The following is a 21,546-nucleotide window of genomic DNA, read 5'->3' on the forward strand; positions in this document are numbered from 1 at the left end:
CTATTTTCACATCCATATGCATGATGTTGTATTTTATTTGTAAGTGTTACCCACTAGGTTTATTTAAGAGGATCTTGTTAACACCCTAGCGAACAGTGAACTTGTCATCTATATGACACAGAAATGTGAAACAGAAGAATTGGTGTAGGGGGGAGGGTGAGAGAAAGAAAGAGGATACTGGGAGAAAAGGCCTACTGGTGCTCAAATATCATGGAAAGATTTTGTGGTCAACAATGAGTGTGAAATTTGGGGAGAAGAAATGTACAAAATACTCTAGCAATTGGGACATAGAATATTCAGTTCACTATATTAAATTGTTTAGTAACTTCAGAATAGAAGAATATTTTTAACTATATTATTGATGTATTTCTCAAAAATTCAGTACCTTCAAAGGGCACATTGGACTCATTATTTAAAAGAAATAAATCTGAGATCACTGAAGCATTGGTATGGATGCCTTTTGACTCAAGGGCTTTAGTTTTGATTAGGCTATTTTCTAGCATTTTTGTAAAAAGAGAAACATTACAGTATGATGACTAATATATTATAACATAAAATTAGATTTCAGTGACTTTTAAGGTATTCTCTTCAGCCGCAATAATTACTCAAGAAGAGGCCTTGGGGCAAACCTCTTTCACTTATTAAGATAATTTTTATTGTGATGCCCAGTCATCATCTTTCAGTTTTCTCCAACAGGAGAAAGAAAAAAAAATCCATTTTAAGAAATTGATTATCATCTGTAAAATAGTTTCTTGTTGCAATTCAATAACTTTAGTAATACACTTTTTAACAAGTACGTCGTGTCTGTTGTAATAAAAATGTCAATTAGGGATTACATCATCAAATTTCCCATTAAATGGAGGCAATGAGGAGTTTGTATCGTCCTTTCACTTCGTATTATGTTTGACAGAAGGATGACGTGTAAATTGTCTGTATGTTGAATGTAAAGAGTGTTCAGGACCTGTCGGATCTCCCACAGAGGCGCTCCAAGCACGTCTGAGTCCATTTTGAGACTGAAATTGCAGAGCTCCTGAGAAAATGAATAAGAAGTGAAACCTTGGTGCAGAGACTTCTCATTTCAAAATTTGTCATTTTAAGCATCCCTTATTCTTACCAATGTAAAATAAAAATGCCGCACCCACATTTATGATGCTAATCATTTTTCTCCACGGAACCCAAAGAATCTCACAGAAATGGAATTTTTATGGTAACCTCTGGAGAGACTGAAGCGACCACGGTATTTGTTTCCTAGCTCAGAACTTATCGATCACTGGCAAAATGAATTAGTATGACCTACAACTCAAATGAATTTCATTTCTACCCTCTCACCACCTTCAAGTACTTATGTCATTTGATTGTTACTGCTTGTTTAATTTTCTGCCTAAGACAATGTAAGGTAAGTGAAGGCAGAATCAATGCACCCTTTGTTTCACACAGCTTGCATAATCCTTAGCACACTGGCTGGCTTATGGTAAGTTGTTTATAGGTAATTGTTAATAGGTATTTGTTGACTTTATGTATGAGGAGTAAATGAAGACAGAATGCCATGATCACAGCTGCTAAAATGCATTACTAAAAGGAGGGCGAAAATTCTACCTAACAGAACTAAAGCCCACAGTAGGAGTTAATCAAATGATCCATCCTTGACCAAGGGCCAATGGCTGAGCCAGGAATATTCAACCTACTCGGAAATTCTATAGTTTAGCCGTTCACTAATCATCCTTTGAAAAGCACATGTTGAGCATCTATTATGTACTAGCTCCTGGAATAAGCTCTGTGGCAACAATTCCCAAGAGGAGCAGGTCCCAACTCCCATGACCCACCCTGGTGGCGCTCTGCGGTATACGGGGTGTTTTGTGTGGTCATGATTGTGCTACTTAGTGGTCAGAAGCCAATAATTCCTGCATTTTACAACTTGTAAGACGGTCCTTTACAGTGAAGAATTGATCCGGGCTCCACAGGATCTCAAAAAATTTCACAAGACGTTCATGTGTCAGATTTCCTTTGATATTTCATTGATTTTTAAGATGTGTATTTTATGTGAAACCGAGAAGGAAGAAATTAAACTATGACACAGTACTTCTACTACAGTTCTGCATAACACATAAATCAGTGTCAACAGCTTTATTTTCTTTAAAATTTATTTTACCTAGTCTGAAGGATCTACAAATTCTCCTGCTTGTTTTGAGGGGCCTATGATAGGCAATTCTGGAACACGCTTTATCAAGAAAAACCATAAACTACCATGTATTTATGGTGTCTTCCTTTTTTAAAGAAGGTAGCAATTGCATGTCCCTTTAGGGAAAAAATGTTGAATAATGGTCATTGTCCAATGATTAATATTGTTAAATTTCAAAATGATGCTCCACTGCTCCATTTCCATACCTGTGAATAGCTATTTATCTCTACAGCATAATCCTTTTTGCTGACATTTTATGTAGTAATTAAACTCAGCACGTCATACCCATCAAGTAGGTAATTCAACTGAAGGGATGGCTCCATGGGTAGCTGATAGCGTTTGCTGCTCTTGACTGCCCCCTGGTGGAAAGGCACTTCAAGAAGCTGATGTAAGGTGAATTCCCTGATTTCAAAGAGGCTATTAAAACACGTGGAAGCAGTGTACTCAAGAGGTCAGAGCCTAACTCCATTTTACTTATGGATGCCAACTTTTCCAAGGATGCAAACACTGTGTCAATCACAGTAAGATTGTCCTTTGTTCAGAACACACCAAGAGTTTCATCATTCTGGGAAGTCAAGTCACTGAAATAGGTTTTGCAGTAATCAAGTGACATAGTGATAGACCAAGGCTGTTATGCAGAGAGTCAGGTCAAGAAATGTAAGAGAGCTAGAACTGACAGGGTTGCACAGTTGACTGCAAGAAGAGAGGAAGCAATGGAGAAAAGGCAGTTCAGCAAAGTGGTGAAGACCCTGTCTCTGCCATCCTGTCTGAGTCTGTCACTCCATGTGGGACTTTGGCAAGCTTCTGTAACAATGCTGTCCTTCCTGTTCCTCAGAACATTACACGCAAAAGCACATATGCAAAGCTTAATGAACTGCTTCCTGCAGATGAAGTACTGAATAAATGTTAACTGCTATTATTACCCTTGGATGATACATTCGGAGAGAGGAAGCACAGCAGAGGACTCACACTGGCAAGAGGGAAGATCTTAAACTCTGTTCTGGAATGTGGAGTTTGACGTACAGGTTCGCCAAAGGATTTCTCCAACAGAGATGATTTACAGGAGAGAAATTGGGCTACACATAGAAGTCATTGGTATCCAGGTGGAATTTGAAGCTATGGGAATGAATTAGTTTTTCATCTAAGAATGGTGTGTAAAGAAAAGAAAAAAAACCCCAAGAACACCAGTATTTAAAGGGAAGGGGGGCTTTGAAGAAATGAAGAATGAGGAATCAGAGATTTAGGAGGAGAACTAGGGGCAGTACATAAGGAAGTAACAATTTCAAGGAGTGTTTCAAAGTTCTCGAATGAGACGAGGCTATTAGACATGTCTACTTGCTTTAGCACCTAAAAAGCGGATGCAATTCGTGGTGGTCCAGGGAGCCAGAGGGCAGAAAGATAAGGGCTGCAAATGAGAGAAAAGCAAGCGGAGCCCCCGAGCATGGACCGCTCTTTCTAGAAGCTTGTCAGGGAAAGAGAACTGGGTGAGATTTGAGAATATTCACGCATGAAAAGAAGACATTAGAAAGTTGAGAAAGAGAAAAGAAAATAGAGGAGAAAAGGTACACATGAAGAAGAAAAGCCCCTGAACATCTGTTCTTTTCTGATTTTTTTTTTTGCCTTCTCAGATACAGGATTTGCAAATCCAAAAAGATGAATTATTTTTCTTGGCACTTACTTCCATAAGATCTGTTTTAAGGCCCTCCTGGGAGTGTGTGTTTTGCCCTGTTCTGTATCCTTTCTCTGTATGTTTTCTTAAGTTAAATAACAACATATGCAAAGAAACACTGAGAGAGAAATCTATCTGAAATGACATCACATGTCTAGGCATTATTCTCCATGCCCAGACAGAAATAGCTCTTTTTGATAGCTTTTCCTATTAACATTCCACCTCTAGGAAGGAAAGGAAAGGGCTGAGCCTCACAGTTGGAAAACTGTTTTCTGTTTCAACTTCTCCAAAACGTAATTGGGTGATTTCCTCTGTTTAGAAAAGTAGTAGGGTGTGTGGTGTGTGTGTGTGTGTGTGTGTGTGTGTGTGTGTGTGTGTGTGTGTGTGTGTGTGTGTTTAAGAGAGACTGGAGAGTTGAAATAAAAGTCTTCTATAATTAAAGAGATGTTTTTAAAACTTTCAGTAAAAACAATCGCAAACAGAATGCGATGTATCTGATCTCAGGATGTGACCAAAGGCATTTCTTGTAACAAACAGCAGATGCATTCAGGCCCTGGGAGGTGACTCCTAGGCTGAGTTCTATGCTCCTGCACCCCTGTTTTGGAGCCACTGTTTATAGATCCAGTGCACATACAAGAACCAATATGCTTTTCTGTATCAGCATCTGATTTCTCCCAGGAAATGAAGCATCTGTATCAGCATCTGATTTCTCCCTCTTCAAACTAAGGACAAGAGCTAGATGATTATTTTAAATAGGTTTTCATTGTATATGCAGTTTGACATGTAAGGAAAAGTTTATTTGCATACATCACTTTGTGAGAGCCGATGAAAAGCTGATGAAAAGCTGATAGGAAAAGGGCTTCACAATTCCCAAGCACATGTCCTTCTGTGCAGAAGTACTGTGATCTGTGATCTTTGTGTGAGTTCTGGTTATTTGTCAGGCACTGTTCTGAATGCATTAAATTTTTTAAAATAATTACAATCTTATGCCATGGATACTAGTACCACCCAATTTAGCAGAGCAGGAATTTGACATGCAATTAAATGACCTTCCTACATTTTGAGATTTGTTACATGGATTTAAAGGTACATAGTGAGCAGATCATCTCCCTAGCAGTTTGAAAACTGAGTGATATTTTGGGGCAAAAAAACTAAGATATGAAGAAAATATTCTCATTTAGGGACTCTAACCATTTGTTCAAGAGTCCTTATATCTAAGAAATTTTCACATTATGTGCAAAACTCATCAAAGCTCTTATATTCTTTTTGTTATCATTAATGTACAATTACATGAACAACATTATGGTTACTAGACTCCCCCTATTATCAAGTCCCCCCCGCATACTCCACTACAGTCACTGTCCATCAGTGTAGTAAGATGCTATAGAATCACTGCTTGTGTTCTCTGTGTTATACAGCCTTCCCCGTGTCCCCCCTACATTATATGTGCTCATCATAATGCCCCTTTTTCCCACTTATCCCTCCCTCCCCACCCATCCTCCACAATCCCTTTCCCTTTGGAAACTGTTAGCCCATTCTTGGGTTCTGTGAGTCTGCTGCTGTTTTGTTCCTCCAGTTTTTTCTTTGTTCTTACACTCCACATATGAGTGAAATCACCCGACACCTGTCCCCCTCCACCTGGCCCACTTCACTGAGCATCACAACCCCAGCTCCATCCACGCTGCCACAAATGGTAGAATTTGTTTTCTTCTTATGGCTGAATAATATTCCATTGTGTATATACCACATCTTCTTTATCCATTCCTCTACTGCTGGACACTTAGGTTGCTTCCATGTCTTGGCTATTGTGAATAGTGCTGCCATAAACATAGGGCTGCATATGTCTTTTTCAAACTGGGCTCCTGCATTCTTAGGGTAAATTCCTAGAAGTGGAATTTCTGGGTCAAATGATACTTCTATTTTTAGTTTTTTGAGGAACCTCCATACTGCTTTCCATAATGGTTGAACTATTTTACATTCCCACCAGCAGTGTAGGAGGGTTCCCCTTTCTCCGTTTCCTCACCAACATTTGTTGTTTGTCTTTTAGGATGTTGGCCATCCTAACTGGTGTGAGGTGATATCTCATTGTGGTTTTAATTTGCATTTCTCTGATGATAAAGCTCTTATATTCTGATGGTATTTTCAGTCATAGTTTCACATTTCCTATGTGACTAAAATTTGTTGTTACTTTCCATATCCTTCATTTTATGAAATTGGTGTAGTTCTCAAGAATTGTGGGTATATACACATATATGTGTACATATGCATATGTACATATGCACACACACACACACACACACACACACACACACACACACACACACACATATATATATATATAGCTAAATGTCTAAGCTCTGTTTAAAATGATACTGGTTGTGAACACCAGATAAAGAATAATTTGATATTATCAGAGTATAAATAATTATTTCCCAAATGAGCACACTTGCATCTAACTAACTGCACAAACTGGGACCTGGATGCTTCAGACCATGAGGCTAAGATGTGGGCTCCTTGGAAACTGAGCACCATGGCACATGGTGGCCACTAGAGATGGGGCCTCTCTCCACTGAGGGGATGCAGCCAGCTTGGGCCTGGGGTTGCTTGCAGTCCAGTGGCATGTAATCCCTTCTTGCTAAGGGCTGTCTGGCATAGCCTTGTATGACTTCTTCTATGTGTCCAAATCTTTTCTAGAATATTTTTGTAAATGTCTAGTCTCCCAAGAAAGTTTTGTTACTATGTGTTCCTTTTATTTTTATATTATTTCAAACTTAGAGAAATGTAAGACTAGTACAAAGAATTAGTACATACCTTTACCCAGACACACCAATTGTTTACATTTTGCCCCATTTACTTTACCATTTTCTCTCTCTTTCTGTTTATTTGTAATTTTCCTGAGACCCTTGAGAATAAATATCAGACATCAATCCCCTTTGTCTGAATGACTTCAGTGTGTATTTCTTAGGAAAAAATATACCCTTACATAACCTACATGACTGCAATTATAAAATCAGGAACTTAACATTAATATATTACTATTACCTAATCCATGGCCCATATTCAAATTTTATTCATTATCCCAATAATGTTCTTTATAGTTATTTTCTTCCCAGTCCAGGGTCCAACCCAGGATCTTGTCTCTTTAATCTGGAACTATTCCTTAGTCATTCTTTATCATTCATGACCTTGATATTTTTAAAAAGGATAGACTAGTTGTTTGATGGAAGTCCTTTAATTTGGGACGTTTGTTAACTCATGATTAGACATTAGATCACTTGTTGTTAGTAAAATAGCAAAGGAATGACATTGTATCTCTGTGGTGCTTCATAGCAGGTAGCCCAAGACTCACTTAGTTTCATTACAATTGATCTCAACTTTCACTGGTCCTGGAGGTGTTGTCTACCAAGTTTCTCCTCTGTAAGTTACTGTTTTTCTCTTTGTAATTAATAAACAGTTCGGGAGGCACTCATTGATGATTCTTGCCCAAATCAGTTATTGGATAAACCATATCAATTGTATGTGTAAATATAAATACAAAATTGATATATACATCAGTTATCAATTACATGATGATGCAAAATGGAGATTTTCTAAGTCTTTCATTTTAGCAAAGAACTTTTTCTTCCTCATTATGTACTGTTCACTTATTTATTTATATCAGTTTGGACTCACAGATTTTAATTTTATCTAATAGAATGCAGTAGTTACTATCATTATGTGAGAAGATGGGAGAACTCATTTGCAGTGTATGTGTATGTCAAATCATCATGTGATGTACTTTAAATATCTTACAGGTTTGTCAATGACACTTCAATAAATATGAAGAAATATATATTTTTAGCATGGAACTTGGCTATTTAATATGCATGTAATTTAAATAATAAATGACTTTGAAGCATGGTAGTTTTGTTGTCATTAGTTGTAAAACTTTCCAATCTATGGATGTTTATTTTTTTTTTAAGCTAATGTAGTATAAAATTCACCACAATCAATAGAATGATTTTCTTTTAGATTTTAGGTTCTGGCGCATTCACATTAGTCAACCCTTTTGTGAGATTTTCCCATTTTCTCTATTCAGGCACTCACTTAACCTCAAAGAAGAATGGCTTGAGGGGTTAGGAATGAACTAAAATATATGCTGATAATAAGTAGTTGCTCCTAAGTATTGATTATTTATTTTCTTCTATGTGGTTTAATCCTGTGTTATTCTTTTGGGCTCTTAATAGGTCTGCTTTGTTTGGGATATCTTCTGGTTAGTCTCTCTTTGAAAACCCTACACTGTAGTATTTCTCAAAAGTGGATCTTATTTGCATGTGCAGAAATCTACAAATGTATGCCCTGCAGTAGAACTGTGGGCATAAACTTAAATGTGAACCTATTGATTCCATTGCTTCTCATATTGTCACTGAGCAAAGGAGAAATGGGAAAATGTCACTCAGTGCACCCACATAACTCTATGTACAGTGTTCAGAGGCTTAAGAACCAGGAATCTGATAATTGTGAAATTTACCAGAGAAAAGTGACCTGGAGGAAAATTAGAGTTTGGAGGGACTTCAAGTGTAGATCTGAAGGATGGACACATACATGTGGTACCTTTTTGACTAGCTCTCTTCTTGGACTTAAGAAAACAGATGGGGTTGTTAAGAGTGAAGGAAGGAGTCTGCTGGGTGAGAGGCATGGAAATAGGACTAAGCTAGGCATTTTTCAGGTCATTTAGGGCTTGTGTCAGTTTGTTCCTAGCCCAAATAAGGCATTCTGTTGCTTGGGGAAATATTTTCCCTAAGATACTCTAAGTCCTTATTTTGTCCTGTGATATTTTTAGAAAATAACCTTCCATTAGAGAGATTTTCTTGAGTATGCCAGTTGTTATTTTAGAGGCTGAAAGTCACACCGATGCAGAATTTCACCATAAATGTAGTCTTAAGTAGTTCTTCCTCTTAATCATATTGACATGCTTCTAATGGAAAGAGGCGTTTCTTTGCTTTTAAGTTTAGAGGAATGTTATGTATTTAGCAATGCCTTCAACTCAACCTGCCTGAAATGCTGGTGTTGGAAACACAGCATTCTATAGTTGGTTCATGCTTATTTGCCAGAATGGCTGAAACAAAAGGTTAAATAAATATCTTCAGGCTGCCTACAGGCATATAGGGAAAATGAGTCCTTGTGATGACCTCCATCTATGTCCAGATGCTATGGCTTCCATGCCTCCCACACTGATACAACAACCTAAAAAATTAGTCAAATGGCAGTCATCGAATGCCGTTGTCTGGTCTGTGGGTGGAGAATGGCTTTCCCGTTCATTGGCTGTGGCCCAGTGAGTGCACATAACACCGCAGCAGAGCTTCAGTATGAGGGTGACGAATCCACCCCAATTCCACGGGGCATTGCTCATGCTCATTCGAGGCAGAGGGCCTTTCCCTGTCTTCTGCTGCCATTATCCTTTCTCCTTTATGCGACTGTAAGTATTTAGTCACAAGCATTTAGTCAAGCTGGGACTTCTCTTACATAATAGGCGGTGAGTCAATAATTTCCTCATTTTTATGGCCAACTGATACCTCGTTTCAAGTTAGAAGCAAATGTCGATTGATGATAATATATATTAAACACTTGCAAAGGCGGAATGCAGGAGAAAATATATCAAAGCCATGTTTCCTTTCATCTAACAGCCCGTAGTCTAGGATGGTGAGATAGTCACATAGTCACACTTCTGCCTTACTTATCCAGTGACTCTAAAGAAGAGAGGCAGTTAGGCAGTGAGTGAAATCGTACCTTCTCTAGTCATTCTTAATTAAACAGCTTTTTTTAAGTAGAAGATATTTGAGAATGTTTTGGGGAGGGACAATTGATTGTAAGTGGGCCCAAGGGAACTTTCTGGGTGATGGAAATGTCCTATGTGTCTGTTGACTGCTTGTGGCTGCGTGAGTGAATACATTTGTCAAAACACATGAAACTACTGATTCGAAGTGGATGAATTTTAATGTATTCAAATAATACTTTGCCTCTAATTTATAAAGAGATCTTAGAAATTAAGATAAAGCCCAACTGATAGAATGCTCTTAAGAGTATATGAGCTCACAGAAAATGGAGTATAAATGGAGAAATACATACGTATACCAATGCTAGACTCCTCTCAAAACAAAGGAAAGGCAAATTAAAATAACACGACATACTATTTTTCACCTGTAAGTTTGGAGAAGTGATTGATAACAAATACATTGTATAGGAAACAGATATTCTCATAGTTAACTTGCTGGTGTGTAAATTGGTACTATTCCTATGAGGGTAATTTGGCAAAACTAAAAGAATTACAAATGCATATATCTTTTGAACCAATAATTCCCCTTTTGGGGAACTTGTCCAACAGACATAATTACCTGCATGCAAAATAAGATACGTGTAACCTGTTACTTGTTAAATTGTTAATAATTGCAGATGATTCTTCAAATGTCCAGAAGTAGGGTATTGCCATGTCAGTTATGGTACCTTCATGCAGTAGAATACTGTGCAGCTGTAAAAATAAGAGTGCCTGTATGTTCTGGTATAGATAGCTCTTGATAATTAAGTGAAAAGATAAGGTACACTTTCCAGGAAGAGAGAGTAGATGTAATTTCCCCTATTACTTTCCCTAAGCAAAAATAAAAATCCTGGACATTGTTTACATCTATGCAATGAAACAAACAAAAATCTAAGAAGACTCTGAAAGGTGGAGACGAGGTGCAGTGTGGCTGGTAGGCATCTCGGGGCCCAGGGAGGCCACGGGGGTGAGTGCCCTTGGCTTCCTTTCTGCCTCTTGTGTTCCAGACTTGCTGCTGAAAAGCTGGCCATCTGGAAATGCCAATGGGAGCAGATAAAGAAGCCTCAAGGAAAGCCTGCACTCTCTAGCCTTAGACCAGGAAATGGGCAGGCTTGCATAGCAGAAAACTTACAGACAATAACGACTCCAGGCAAAGAGCCCAGGAAAAGCTATGGTCCCACCCCCATCCATACAAGCAAAGGCTGAGTAGGGGGCTAGACTTCCATCCCGCTGTCCTCCACCCCTTTTATCAGAGACTCTATACCAAGTAGGGGGCTTTCATCTATGCCAAGGGATGAGTGGGGATTGGTAAAAAATTTAAATTTGCTTTTGGAAAGGCCTGTTAGAGGATGAAAAGATAAGTTACAGACTGGGAGGAGATATTTGCAAGCCACATACCCAACAAAGGACCAGTAATTAAAATACAAAGAACTCTTAGAGCTCAACAATATGAATTTAAAAAATGCAAATATAAAATAGCAAAAAACATGAAGCATCTCACTGAGGAGGCTATACCGAGGGCAAATAAACCCATGCAAATATGTTCAACATCATTACATTAGGAAATTGCAGATTAAAACCACAATAAGATGTCACTATGTACCTTTTGAAATGGTTAAGATAAAACTGGTGACAACACCAAAATCTGGTGAGGATGCACAGACTGAACCATTCATATGTTGCTGGAGGGAATGTTAAATGGTACAGCCACTGTGGAAAATACTTTGATATTTTCTCATTAAAACTAAGCATGTAACTACCTTATAAACCAGCAATGACACTCCTTGGGAACTTATTCCAGAGAAATGCAAAGTTATGTTCACACAAAAGCCTGTACATAAATGGTTCCTGTGGTTTTATTCCTAATAAGTAAAAGTTAGAGATAGACCAGTGAATGAAAACTTCAACAAACCATGGTACATCACACCATGACATAGGTCTCAGCAAAAAAAGGAATGAACTATAGTTACACACAAAAACCTGAATCTTCAGAGAATTGTGGTGAGTGAAGAGAGCCAGTCCTCAAAGGTTACATGCTACATGATTTTATTTATATTACATTCTTGAAATGACAAAAATTATAGAAATGGAGAATAGATGAGTGGTTGTCAGGAGTTAACGAGGGGTTGGAATTGGGTAGGAAGTGGGGGTGCTATCAAAAGGACAGCATGAAGGATCATTGTGGTGTTGGAAATGTTCTGTCTCCAACTGACAATGCATCAGTTTCAATTGTACATTGACAATTGTGATACTGTACTACAGTTTTGCAAGCATTGCCATTGAGGGGAACTGGGTAAAGGATACATGGAACCGTCATAATGCAATCATGTGTGTGTATGCACATGCATGTGTGTGTGTGTGTGTGTGTGCGCATGCTTGTGTTAGGTGGAGGGGAAGTAAGGAACAAGGAAAAATGGCATATCCCACAGTTTAATCTTTGGGTTTCTAGTCATTTCTGAATTCACTTTCTATCCCAAAGAGCCCATACATATTCAATATTTACACATGCCAAACACCATGTAAATACTTTATATATTAGTTGACTTCATACTCATAATCGTGCTGTGAGGAAAGATGCATTACTATCATACCCATATTATAGATGAGGAAAATAAAGTTGAGTGAGGTGCACAACTTTCCCAATCTCATACAGCTAGTCCAGGACAGATCCAAGATTCAAGTGCAGCTCTGACACCACCGTGTAAGCTCCTCACTGTTGCTTATCCGGCAAGCAGTCATGGCACCAGTGATTCTGCGATGAACCACGGGCAGCCTACCTCCAGAAGGGTTCATGTGGAGACAGGTATGGATTGGACAATCCATTGACCAGATCGCAGTAGTCTGTGTATGAGGCACCGGAGATAATCCTACACACTTGGGTTGCCAGGAAGGACATGCTTACTTTATAGAAAAAATGAAAACCATTTTGTCAAAAAATTGAACATTGGAGGAAGGGACACAGGGCTTGAGGCTCTGTACTGGGGAGAAGGACACGGCTGGGCCTCTACCAGGGAAAACTGGTAGCAGAGTTATTTCTTGGTTAATGAAACAATAGAGAAAGAAATGCTTCTGTTGTTCAGTTCTTCTAGATGTGTTAGGATGTCATTAGAGAATGAGGAAAAAGAGTGGCTATCTGACGGAGAGGAGAGGTTGGTGATGTGAGTTATATGTGGAAGTGATGACTCAAGATGATCACAGTGGCTAAGTTTGTTTGGGCAGCATACTGGGAAGTAAAAGGACAGTGCCAGAACTAACAGCAAGAAGACCGGACCCTAAGTTAGAGAAAAAGAGAAGTAAAGAGAGAGATGATCACGAATCAGGTCAATGATAGATTGGTAGTTTTGAAATAGGTCTTTGAAGGAAAGTATCAGATGTGCTTTATGAAACTGTTGAAGATAGAACGCTTCACAGTGCTGAGTTAAATCCGTGCACACTTTTCAGTTAATGTTAGGCAGATAGAAATACCATTTCCGTGTCCCCTGCTGCATCTCCCTTCTCCTCATGGTTGCATTTCTGTCGCTAAAAGTGCCCTCCAGGGACCAGAGCCCCGGCCGAGGGCCGAGTCCCATTCTGACTACAACATTAGCCGTTATGGCCCTTTGGAAACCTCAAAGTTGGGGTCTTCCCTTTCATATCCGCTTCCTACACCTCTTGCTCTGGGCGACCACACTTTGCCTGTGGCCTGCCCGGATAATCGCTGGGGGACCGCCAGTCCCAGCGGGACAGTGGTCGGGGAGAGGCGTCTCTCTCACTGGCTTCAGGGACTTCACACACACTGGGGAGAAACACTCCTTGCCGCGGCCACATCTCAGGACCTTCACGACCAGGTGTTTGCACACAGGGAAGCTCTGCCCGGGGAGACAGCTTTTGGGTCCATGCAGTCATCTTCAGGAGACAGTCTGGGCCTAAAGAGATCTTCTCAGGATGGTCTCCTTGCTGAGACTTCTTCCTCCGCAGTCAGCCTCTCCTCCATTGCATTGTCCAGTCGCAACGGGAATCTCTCCAGAGCTGAAAAATGACCACCTGATCCATCATTTGGGGGGCACACAGTAGACTTCTGTGGCTTGTTGCATCATTATTTTCAAGTCTCTCACACAATGTGGGCCACTGACACTTAACCAAGACGAACCATTTTTTTTTTATAAGTAGATGATGACTGAGGAAATTACATCTCCTTGACAAGCACCCAACATGGTGGAAAGTTTGGACAAGGAGTGAGGGGAAAGGAAGGCAAATACTGATGTAAAGGCAAATATTCGGGTCTTTCATATTCTTACTGGTTAAAATTTGCCTGATAAATTACTGTCTGGAAATAAAATTTTAATTCCTCCATGTTAAACCCAATGCTCCTCAGGACCAGGGCGTCTAGATAAAATGAATGGGATCTAGATAAAATGAGTTCTAAAAATGTAATTATTACTTTAAACATCATCTCATGATTATGTTTTCTTTAAAAAGAGCCCTTTTCTTTTAAAGAATCATCCTAAAATGTTTACAGATGAAATAATATGATGTCTGGGATTTGCTTCAAAATAATCCATGTGTGGCGGGAAGGGTAGAGGTTCACGTAGAAGACTGGCTGGGTGTTTATAACTGTTGAATTTGAGTGATGGGTACATGAGTATTTTTTATACCACTCATTCTATTTTTGCATATGTTTTCATAAAACCATAAAACTTTCCACCATAAAAAGTTAAAAAATATTATCATGTAATGGTCACCCTTAGGGGTATTTATCCAGTTCTTGTGAACATCATCACCCTCCTCAGTAGCACCCAAAAGTCCATAGCAACTGTGCAAGATGCGCACTGCGTGTCCCCGCCCCTTAGGTCGTCATTTAGGAAGCAATGTTGGCAAAAGGTACTAAAGATTTTCAAAGAGAAACTCCAGGGAATTCAGCCTGACAAACGAGGCGGGGAAGAATCCACACCACATCCACGTGTGTTCCTAAGGAAACCCGCCCTCCTGCGTCCAGAGATTCCTTTCAGACGTAAGGAAAAAAGTGAGGTACTAAAAAGGGAGCAGGAACTGTGGACAGAATTCAGTTTGTATTGGTCTCTATGAGCCCTGGAATCAAACCCATGTCAATAGTTGTTTATTAGATTTACTCAGAATTTTCCTGAAAATTCTAGTAAGTGCATTTCAAATGCTCTTCTTCTGCAAAATACCAGAGATTACTGAGTTCAATTACAACTTCATCTAGAAGAGCATCTGCCCTCCCAAGTGTGCTGATTTTTTTTTTGAGTTGTCCTCCGCTGTTGCACAGTTTCCAGAGGTGCTAGTTGTCTGACCAGGTGAGCAGCTATGCCTAAATACAACGTAGGAGCCATTATTATTAGTCCCAGTATAATTTGATAAATAGGTAGAAAAATAGAAAGACAAATAGAATTTATCATCAATCAACCAGATATGAGGGAATTACGCATAATGGTGCATGCTCAGGCTTCGCACCCAGACTGTCCACTGGATTCTCAACTTCTTTCTTAGCGTGTGACTTTGGACAAGTGGTGAATCCTTTCTGTGTCTAATTTTTCCCCAGCTCTTTCACAGTTTTGTGGACTAACTCAGTTAATGTTCATTAAGGATCTAGAACAGAATTAGCTCTGCAGTCCCAGAGCTTAAAATCATAAATAGGTTTTCAGACATCAATTATAGAATGTTACAGCTGGAAAACAGATAGAATGTCTAGCCTTATCTTCTCATTTTATACAAGGAGGCCTGACAACATACCGATGTCCAGGCTCCGGCATCAGAAACTTGAGGTCAGGAGTAGGACTCTTGGATGAGTCTAACATGTAGCAGGGAGGAGAACTGTGACTTGAAAGCCACAGAAAACTGCCCTATTGGAGGCTTTTCTGCTTACCTCTAATATCTGACAGCTGGATGGAACATTCTGTGTGCTCCCGGCCCTTCTCCCAACATATCTGTGCATCTGTTCTTACTATGTTAAAGCAGAGCAATGCAAACATATAATTAGCATGCTCATCCCTAATATTTATTGCTGTGAAAACCTCTGATTTTTCCAGCTTAAAAATAGTTGTTGCTTTAAAATGCCATGTGTGAAAAGGTCAGCATAGAGGTGAAAACAAGCTGCACAAATCTGAAGCTTATAGAGAAGGGACGAAGCCAGTATTGTTGCTTTGGACAGTAACAATTTTCTGCCATCTAGTGGATAATCCAAGCATATAAACCATGTCTTTCTATTAAGGCATCAACATGATCACAAAGCTATGACTTCTAAGTGTCCTGCTGCTAGAAGGAAATGTTTTTGGGTCAGTAAAACACTGAGTTTGCCACAAACTCTGCCTCAAATATATTCTTCCATTTTTATTTATTTACTTACGTATCTTTTATATAGTAAATCCATTGTCCCGTTACTTCCCTTAATGTTATTAAAAAAATTGTGCACACTCACAAAATATAAATCTGAATACAATAGTCCCTCCTTATCCAAGATTTTGCTTTCTTTGGTTTTAGTACCTCAGTCAGTCCTGCTTCTGAAGCAGAGGATCCTCCTTCTGACGAACGGTCAGAAGGTCACTGGCCTAACGCTAGGTCACAGTGCTTCTGCCAATCACCTCGCTTCATAGCATCACGCAGGCGTCATCTCACATCCTCACAAGGAGGAGAAGGTGAGCACAGTATAGTAAGATATTTTGAGAGACAGAGACCACATTCACATAATTTTTATTGCACCATATTGTTTTAATGGTTCTATTTCATTTTTAGTTATAGTTGTTAATCTCTTACTGTACCTGATTTATGAATTGAACCTTATTGTAAGTATGTTTGTATAGGAAAAAACGCAGTACAGTATAAACAGGGCTTGGTACTATATGCAGTTTCAGGCATCCAGTGGGAGTCCTGGAACATATCTGCCTTGGGCAGGGGAAAACTGTACACTCAATTTCTAAATGTTTGCATACTTACAGACCTGTGGTATAGATACATGTGTTTATAGTTGGCTCTACTTAAAATTTCTCCTCTCTGATGTTGGAGGTAGTAGTGTCCAAGATTACGATCATGGGCTCGGAAGCCAAAACCCCTGATTTAAAAATTCAGGCTTCCCCTTCACACACTGTGGGCATTTGTAGAACTTCATCTCTTTGTGTGTCACTTTTCCCATCTGGTAATGATGGTACGTGCCTCATAGGACTGCTGGAGGGATTAAGTCCATGCCAGGCACTTAGCACCATTGCTGTTTACATTTATATCAGTATTTACTAATTATAAAGAAGAAGTTCAGAAGTGGCTTGTCCCGAGACTCAATTCAATTAAAAAAATAGACAAGCATGTAGTTAGACTTATTTTATACCAACATTATATGGAATCCAAACCTGAATAAGAATGCCCTGTTTTCAAGTTAGTGTTCTCATAAATTAATAAGGGAGAATTAACTATAATTCAAAGTACACATAGTGAGTGTGAGACCAGAGTTATCATTAAACAAAAACAGAGGGTGGGAAGGATGTTTCCAGCTGGAGAAGTTGACTTATGAGCTGTAACTTAAATAATGGATACATTTTAATAGAAATTCAATTGCACAAGTGGAGATGCTAGGGAGGACTCCCCAGGGCGGAGACTATTTTAAGCAAAGGAACCAAGGTGGAGATAATCTGGGATTTATGTATTTTAGGAGTAATTAATAGTAAGGTCGAGCTGAAGGTAAGGTTTCTTCATTCTTATCTGAGCGCCTACTCTGCCAGGCTCTGCTCTAGGTAGTGCACGTATGATGGTGAATAGAACAAAAACTCCATCTTCAAGCACCTATATTCTGGTGCAGAAGGAATCCTGAGAGAGAGGACTGAGCACAGAGGGTGGGGCTAGATTTGAAGGGGCTCTAATGGAGAGTCAACAAACGCTGCTGAGTAGCGTGGAGCCGGGACCAGGCACTGCTTACCAAGTATTTATTTGGTGGAGGAAGTGAGTAGCGTAGGTAAAAGAATGAGGCCATGGAGGCCTAGGAATGTATTCCAATAGGAAGTAATTTCAAGAATCCAACTGTGTGGCAATGAAGCCCTGCACCACGGAAATGAGGAGAAGAATACAGACTTGCGAGATATCCAAGAGGTGGAGCAGGACTTGGGACCGGCAGGACGTGGGCTTGTGGGAAATGATGTGCAATGAGGTCTCTGGGCTTGCTGTGGACGGAGGAGGCGTAGTGTATCCCGCACTGTCACTAGCTAACCTGGCATCATAGGGGGCTGGAGGCAAAGCGCCCCTATATTGTAACCGCTGAGAGCAATCATCTTACACCTTAATTTCCTCATCGGCACTGCAGGAATAATTAAAAGTACCACCTTATTAGGTTGCTGTGGAAAGCACAGGCAAGTACTTCTGCAGTCCTGGGGACCGTTGAGCGCTCAACCCTGGAGTCTGTTATGGTGCGAGTAAAGGATGAAGGGAGAGTCCCCTCCCCTTCCCTGCAGTCAGCATTAGATGTGTCTGCAGGGGAATTGCTCTCTCCTTAAGGTTACTGTTATTCACAAAGATGATCATTTTTTGAGAGTTTTTCAAAAATTGTTCCCCATGAGAAAATGAACTACAAATTAAAGGACCTTATTTTTTCATTTGGGAATCAAAATATTGTGAGTTTTGATATCATTCTCTTAATACACAGGCAAAGGCCTCATTTTAGCAGCTAGACACATACTTCTTATGAGGCTTAAAGAGAGAGCTCATAAAAAACCTAAGAATGAGAATGAGACTGAGATTTCAATACCCAGAGTGTTTTATTTCCCTGAATCTCAGGACATTTCCTATACATTTGTTGGCTGTCGGCTCCTATACCTAGAAGCCCCAGAGTTTAATATAAAGGCACCAGGCAGCTGGAGCTGGTTAAGGACCAGGCAATATGGACTCAAAAAAGTTGCTAGGTATTTATTTTCTGGAATTCAACCCAAAGTAACTATGTGGATATTCTGAAACTATGTCTGAAGGGAATTAATACACATTAAGAGATAGAAAACACTGGAACAGGAGAGAACTGGAACTCAAGAAAAGGGGAAGCTTCAAATATAGGCAGTTGTTCTCCAGAGCACCTGAAAATTAGGCATCTCAAGACACCCACGCAGATGCTGGTTGAGAGAGGTGTACTCGAGAGATCAGTAGTCTAATGGACAGAGGAAACATCATGTCAAAGTGAAAAATTCAAAGCAGGTGCTTGAAATCACAGGCATTGTTTGCAATCTAGCTGCCCTCTCACGTGGGCAACTCCGTGTAAGACGATCAATGTGAGTAGTAAAGGATTTACCTATTTAATCATAGCTATTGACAAGCACCATACGGAGAATACTATTACAGCAATAATATTTTCACAACTGAAATTAATATCAGTAAATACATATTGATTATTTGCCAAGTGTCAGACAACTCGCTAAGCACTGCTTATGGAAGAGAAGTAAGTGTATAATGTAGAGGTAGAGAGGGGGTGGGGAGGAAGGTGATAACTGACATTTCATAACTTATTAATAAGTTAAATATGTGCCAGGTAGATGTGAAGCAATATGCATATATTTCACATAATATTCAACAACTTCTTCAAGTTTACAGTATAGATCCCTAATTAAAAATTGGAAAACTGAGGCTCAGAGAGTCCAGTAGCTTTGCCACATGTCACACCTCAAAGAAGTGACAGAGTTGGAATCTGAACCCAGTTTCACCAACTCTGAATACCATCGGCTTTTAATTAGATTGCCTCCCATTCTTAACTCTAATGTAAATCAAACTGTTTAAAGTTCTCACAGAATTGCAAAAAAAGTTGAAGAATGATGATTAAATTTTTCTAAGGGATATTAAGATTTCACATAGGAGGTAAATTTGATCTGGGCTTTAGAGTTTGATTAAAATTTTGACAAGCAGGTAAAAGGAGGAGAATTGTAGGCACAATAAAAATGGAAGGGAAATGGTATTTGGGGGAAACGATAAAAGCCTGCAAGGTAAAAATTAAAAAGTTGTGGCTTTTCTTACAGAGCTTCGATGTAAGGGATTGGGGAGAGGAAAAGCTAAGGTCCATTAAAAAAAACAACAACATTTATTGAGATACATTTTACATATCAAACAATTCTCGTATTTTGAGTATTCAATTCAATGATATTTAGTAATTTTACCAAGTGGGGCAACCACCACCATAAACCCGTTTTAGAATATTTCCATCCTCCTCAATAAAGATCCTTTGTGTCCACTTAACAATTAATCACATTACCACTCCCAGCCTGAGAAAACTATGAAATCTACTTTCTGTCTCTAAATTTGCTTTCCCCAGGCATTCGGTATTGACAGAATCATAAAATATGTGGCCTTTTTTCTCTGGCTTCTTTCACTTTAATGTTTTCAAACTTTATCCATGTTGTGTTAGGAGATTCTTTTTTGTGCTTGAATAATACTCTTTTGTATGGCTACGCTACATTTTGTTTATCCATTAATCACTGAGTCGTTCACTTTTTGACTATTTTGAGTAATGATGCTATAAACATTTGTGTCGATGTATGTTTCCATTTATCGTGGGTAGATGCCTTAAGAGTAGGATTTCAGGGTGGTGTGGTAGTTTTATATTTAACTTTTTTAGTAACTGCCAGAATGTTTTCCAAAGTGGCTGCTCCATTTTTACATACCTGCCAAAAATGTATGAGGGTCTCTGTTTCTCTGCATCTTAACAGCCCTTGTTATTCTCTACCTTACGTATCATAGCCATTTCAATCCACGTGAAATGGCATCTCGGCGTGGTTAAAATTTGTATTTTCTTAATGACCAATGGTATCGAGTATCTTTTCATGTACCCAAGACATACATTATAAAGGCTTTATTTGGATAATGCATTAACTAAGATGTGGAACACAGGAAGGTAAGTGGGATTTGTGGGAAGGATAATAAAGCTGGAAGCTGTCTACATTATATTGAGTTGCAGCTGCCTAGAAGGATCTGGAACTCAGAATTTAAGACAGGAGACAGAGATTTGGGACTTATCTACACAGAAAAGGCAATTGAAATCATGAAACTAGATGAGTTCACCGAAAGAGAAACTATAGGACAAGAAACTTGAAGACAGAATATTTAGGAATATTTATTTGTAGGAGATAGAAGAAGAATGGTGTACCAGTGACGGAGGCAAAGTTTTAAGAGACACAAGAGAAACTATTGTCATGGATACCACTGGAAGAGAGATGTTTTTTTGATCGTGTCAATATCTTATTGTACTTCTTCACAGATGTTTTCACATGTAAACGCAACATTGGATTATGTAATACTTGTTTTGTAACATTTTATTTCCACTCAAAAAGGCCCTGAGCATTTTTCCATGTTCGTCTTAAAGTTATTTTTTAGTGGCTGCTTTTATAGTAGTTCATTGCACTTATGTACTCTAATTACATTATTCCCTTTTATGTGGATCTTTTAGTTAGTTTCTTGATTAGTGTTGTTTTCACAACCTTGCAATAAATACTCTAGCATAGAAATATTTGTGTGGCTCTCCAATGATTTCCACAATTTAATTCTTAGAATGGTAATTTCTTGGTCAGAGGTTATGAAAACAATTGAAGGCTCTCTTTGTATACGTTGCCAAACTGCCTTTTAGAAATATTTTCCTCTCTGCAGCAATGTATTAATGAGCCAGGTGTATTGAACATGAAAAAAAAAAATCTCATAAACGTAAGAAGAATATTTAACATCATTACTTTTTTAGAGAATCTGTTTCCAAGATTGCTATGAGAACCTACTGATGAGGACTGCCTGGGAGTATTGCTTTCTTTTTTTTAAAAATTATTTTATGTTGTAAAAAAAGATTGTGTACATTTAAGATGCACAACAGGGCATTGGTATACCCTGTTGGCAGAGTGAAATGATTGCTAGAGTCAGATTTTGAAGGAATAAGGGGAGGCCAACAATAGCAAATATGCACAACAGCAC

Source organism: Manis javanica, chromosome 13, assembly GCF_040802235.1.
Source record: "Manis javanica isolate MJ-LG chromosome 13, MJ_LKY, whole genome shotgun sequence".
Classification (NCBI taxonomy): Eukaryota; Metazoa; Chordata; class Mammalia; order Pholidota; family Manidae; genus Manis; species Manis javanica.